The following is a 5,551-nucleotide window of genomic DNA, read 5'->3' on the forward strand; positions in this document are numbered from 1 at the left end:
GTGGAATGAACATGCATTTGGGGATAAGACAGACCTAGGACTGAAGCTATGCTGTATGTCTTTGGGTATATTATTTAACCTTTCATGATTTCAATGGCCTTATCTATAAAATGCATACTGCTTGGCTTGTTATGACTACCCCGTAAATCTGAGCTCTATTTTCTTACATCCCCATGGGTTTTTCAGTGGTCTGCAGCACATTTTTCTGTATTGTTAGTCTTCATTGTGACTAGATCAAAAATTTATTTATTTATGCTAACTATCATTTTTATTATACAATAACACATAATCATTTTAAAACATATTCACACTGTGCATACATATATGTATTTGTTGTTGTTAGGTGCCGTCGAGTCGGTTCCAACTCATAGAGACCCTACACACAACAGAACGAAAGACTGCCCGGTCCTGTGCCATCCTTATAATCGTCGTTATGCTTGAGCTCATTGTTGCAGCCACTGTGTCAATCCACCTCGTTGAGGGTCTTCCTCTTTTCCGCTGACCCTGTACTCTGCCAAGCATGATGTCCTTCTCCAGGGACTGATCCCTCCTGACAACATGTCCAAAGTATGTAAGACGCAGTCTTGCCATACTTGCCTCTAAGGAGCATTCCGGCTGCACTTCTTCCAAGACAGATTTGTTCATTCTTTTGGCAGTCCATGGTATATATATATATAAATATATCTACTACCCGTCTGTCAGCTTGTTGTACTGTGGTGGTTTGCACGTTGCTATGATGCTGGAAGCTATGTCATATGTATTTCAAATACCAGCAGGGTCACTCATGGTGGACAGGCTTCAGAGGAGCTTCCAGACTAAGACTAGGAAGAAAGGTCTGGTAATTTACTTAGGAAAATTAGCCAATGAAAACCTCATGGATCACAATAGAATACTGCCCAATATAGTGCTGGATGATGAACACCTAGGTTGGAAAGCACTGCATAATAGTCACAATGGACTCTAAAATACCCATGATGATAAAGATGGCCCTGGACTGGGCAACTGTTATACATAAATTCACCATGGGCTGGAGCTGACTTGATGGAAATAACATTATATATATATATATATATAGTATATATATACATATATATATATATATATGTATATATATATATATAAAACCCACCCACCCAGTGCTGTTGAGTCAATTCTGACTCTTAGCGACCCTATAGGACAGAGTAGAAGTGCCCCACAAAGTTTCGAAGGAGCACCTGGTGAATTCAAACTGCTAACCTCTTGGTTAGCAGCCATAGCACTTAACCACTACACCAGCAGGGTTTCCATATATGTACATATAGACCTAGATATGTAAGAAAGAAAAGTCCTCCTCACCTACTCCTGACACCTAAGTGCCACTTTAATAGAAGTAACTAACTATAGATGACAGCTTGATGTGGAACCTTCCAGAAACTTGCGATGTGTAGATAAACATAAATATGCATACAACATGCATACACTATTTTTAGACGAACTTGATCACTTAGTACAACTTTCTCCATTTTTTTCCCACTTTGTTCATCTGTATGAGTCATCTTCTCTACTGGTATAAATTGGCTTCATCCTTTTTATTTATAAATATTTTATTTATTTATTTATAAAATTTCATAAATAAAATTATAAAAAATTTATTTATTTATTTATAAATCCTTTTTATTAAGGACATGATATTCCATCATATAATCAACTCTACTGAATAACATGCAATTTTTTTTTTACATAAATTAGTTATAATGGTCAATTTTTTTTTTTTTTTTGAGGCAAGCATACTGGTTTGGGGAACAGACATTTTTGTTCAAATTCTGGATCAGCTCATAGTACAGTGAACTCGGACCACAATTTTCTCATCCATGTCATCAGGACAATACTAGCAGCCTCAAAGAATCACACAAATTAGAAAGTACTTGGCATATCACCCACTTAGCATAAGTTTCTAATAAACACAAACAACAATAATAATGACAACACCCTTGCTTCTGTTTTAAGTGATGCCTTTGAGAGACAGCAGCATGGCTTCTGCAGGATGTTGTGGTTGTTACTGTTGTTTCCGGTGGACAGAAAGAGCACGCCGAGTAAGTGGACCACAGCTCTTGACCTCTCTAGAGAAATCTGCAGAGACAGACATTTTGGGACTCATATCACACTGTATTTTTTGTTTGGTACCATGGTTCTACTCTTCTGCTTGCTTGTGAGTTCCTTGAGGATAGATGAGGAGTGTTCATTTTCTCATCCCTAGCACTTGTCAGAGAGTGTGAAACACTGTAGGAGAGCTATGGTCTTGGTGGTGGTGGAAGAAGAAAGAATGTCAGTAGGAGATGGTAATGTTCATTGAATTCTTACTGTGTGTTAGGGCTTTGCCTGGATAATCTGATTTAATATCCTCACTCTCAGGTAGGTAGTGAGATTGGCAGCATATTACCTAACTTCTTTGTCTCTCTGTTTCCACATCTGTAAAATGGAGATAATTTAGAGGATGGGATGTAAGGTTTTAAGGAAATAATACAAGCCAAGTACTTAGAACTGAGCTTAGCACAGGGCTTAGCACAGTATTCAAAGAGCAAACTGGAGCTCAGCAGAGTTTAGGGGGTTCTGCAAAGGCACCCATGGTGTGGATGCAGCAGTCCCTGCTCCTACCACTGAACCTTACTGCTTTCCTAAGCTTTTAGCAAAGGTGAGTGGAATGACCAATGAGCTTTGACTTTGAAGATAATGGAACTGAGATTTAGGAATGAGGAATGACCCAATTTTATCTGATACTGGGAAATTGCAGCATCCTCCTGAGTCCTGTGTCTTGGGGTACTCTCTACTACTATAAGCAGTGCAGTACCTGGTCCCTGACTTAGATGTAAAGAGAGATAGCTCATTTGAACACAGAGGATTGGGAGGCTACAGAACACAGGAATCAGGGTTCTTGAGTTCTGGCACCTACCCTATGTGATTTGGTTTTTGTAGCCTCTGAATTCCCTACTGAGTTTGCCCAACTTCATTTTATGAGTCATCTAATTCTTACCTCCTATCCAGCGGGAGCTTTGGCAGTTAGCCAGTTAGCTTCAGCAGTCAATGATGTGGCTTACATGTTCAGTTTAACCTGAACACAGACATACGGGGAATAAACTGGGATTCCTTCTCTCCATGAGCCTTGGATTGGAAAAGCATCTGGACACTGTTTTCTGAGTGTATGAATTCTTGATTCGGGACCTAAGGAAGGGGCTAAGCCCACCTGGGGTGAGTAGTCTCTGACCAGCCTGTCCCAGTGACATCAACCTCATTTTTTTGTGCACTGTGATGCTGCCATCTTTAAATGGTTTGCACCTGTTGTTACTATATGTGTGGCTAGGGCTTGGATGCTTTGACATCAAAACAAGAAAGGTTGCCGGGAGACGAAACAAAGATGTAGCATTCATGGACACCCATGTCAATATTGCAGAATGCTCAGCGGCATGTCAATTTAAACAGCCCATGGGCACATTAGGGAGACAGCTAGATGAAATACAGATATCAAAATGCACCTAAACAGGAAGTCCCAGATTCCTACAGTCAGAGAAGGCTGCAAAGATTATCAACCACTTCAACTGCCATAGGTATGGGTAGAATCCCTTCTACCACCTTCTAGCCAAGGATGCATGAAGCTCCTGTTGAAATATCCCCAGGGATGGGCACCTCACTTCCTCATGAAATTCTTCTAGAGCCTACAGAATTCTGTATGCTAGAATGTGTCTCCCTACAAAGCCCAGAAATCTTTATGATCTTCACACAGCAGTTCCAGTTGTATCTCTACTGACACAGAGTCCAAATCCAATCATTCTTTCATGTGGGAGCTCTTAATTCTTCCTGACTGTCTTCTTTACTCTAAGACATTTCGCCCTTGATCTGAATATATTCTTTTATCATTGCTCCTGTAATGTGAATTCAAAACCTGTCTGAATTAGGACAGAGACCACAGTTGATGAGGAAGGCTAGATCCTATAAAACCATTTGCCACTGAGCTGATTCCATTCATGGTGACCCCATGTGTGTCAGAGTAGAACTGTACTCCCCAGCGTTTTCAATGAGTGTGATCTTTTGGCAGTAGATGGCCAGGCCTTTCTTCCAAGGCACCTCTGGGTGGATTCAAACCACCAACTTTTCGATTAGTAGCTGAACGCTTAACAGTTTGTGCCATCCATATGCTTGTTTATTAATTCAGCCAGTCATTAAATATAGATATCTTATATGCCTGCTATAAGAGGGGCACTCTTTAGGATATAGAGATGAATCAGACCTTGTTCCTTTCTACAAGATGTCTCAGTTTTGTCAACTTTTACTCACTGTGAATTTGGGTGAGTTTTTTAAAACCTTTCTGAATCTGTTTTTCTCATCTCTAAAACGTGGACCGAATGAACAAGCTCACAGGGTTGTTGTGAGGATCAAATACAATAACATATGATGTAAAATACCATAAGAATGTTGGGCATCTTAATTAGGACAGAGAGAAAGGATACAAATTAACTGTCAAGTCAGGTAGAAAGTGGTCAATATCATAAAAGAATTACTAACAATGTGCCAAGGTTGATGGACTGAATGATAAGTGCACATTAAATGCATGCCAGGGAAGGGTGGACTCCTTAAGCCAAGTCCAAATTAGGAATTTTTTATGGGAACTGCCAGTCAGACAGAATTAACCCACAAGAGAAGGGGTAGCAAGGACTCTAAAGGAGAAAGGCAGAGCCTTTTATGATACAAGAATCCAAGCGGAGCAATGACTGCATTCTAAATTCTTTCCATGAGACAAATGGAAGCAAAATACTTTGGAGGATGGCTTAAAAATAAATACGCATACGTGTGCCTATCTCTGTCCACATGCACCTGTGCATTAGCCTTTTTTATGGTATTCACTCTACATGGACCTCCTCCCCCAACTTGTCCAACATAACATCCAGTGGCCTGGCAAGAGCTCCCTGGACTATTTTGGGCAACTAGTGTTCCCCCCCTTGGAATGCCCCTTGTTCTGGAGTGGAATCCCAGACATGGCCTCTGGCCACAGGTTGTGTTGGTATCCATGGCAGGAGCCAGAGCTATATCCCCAGGGAGACAGAAGGTTATGGGCAAGTGATTAGATAATTTGTAGTCTAAAATGGGACACTTTTTTTGGTGGTATGTTTTTCTATTTATTTAGGTATTTTTTAATTTCAGCAATTTTTTGCATTTTTATATTTTAATCTACATAATAATATGGACTTTTTAACTGTACACTTTTATGAAATTTAACACCTGTGTAGATTCACCACCGCGATGAGGATACAGAAGAGTTCCATAACCCCCAAAATTCTCCATGGCAGCCCTTTATAATCACATCCTTCCCAACCCTAATACTGAAAACTATTGATGTGTCCACCATCAGTATAGTTTTGTCTTTTCAAGAATGTCATATAAGTGAAATCACACGGTATGGCCTTTTGAGATTGGCTCTTTGCACTCAGCATAATACCTTTAAGCATCATTCAGTTTTGACCTGTTGTCCTAGCACAAATATGAAAGAAAATAGAAACATGGAATGTTAGGATTTATTCAG

The sequence above is a fragment of the Loxodonta africana genome, chromosome 14 (assembly GCF_030014295.1).
Source record: "Loxodonta africana isolate mLoxAfr1 chromosome 14, mLoxAfr1.hap2, whole genome shotgun sequence".
NCBI classification, from domain to species: domain Eukaryota; kingdom Metazoa; phylum Chordata; class Mammalia; order Proboscidea; family Elephantidae; genus Loxodonta; species Loxodonta africana.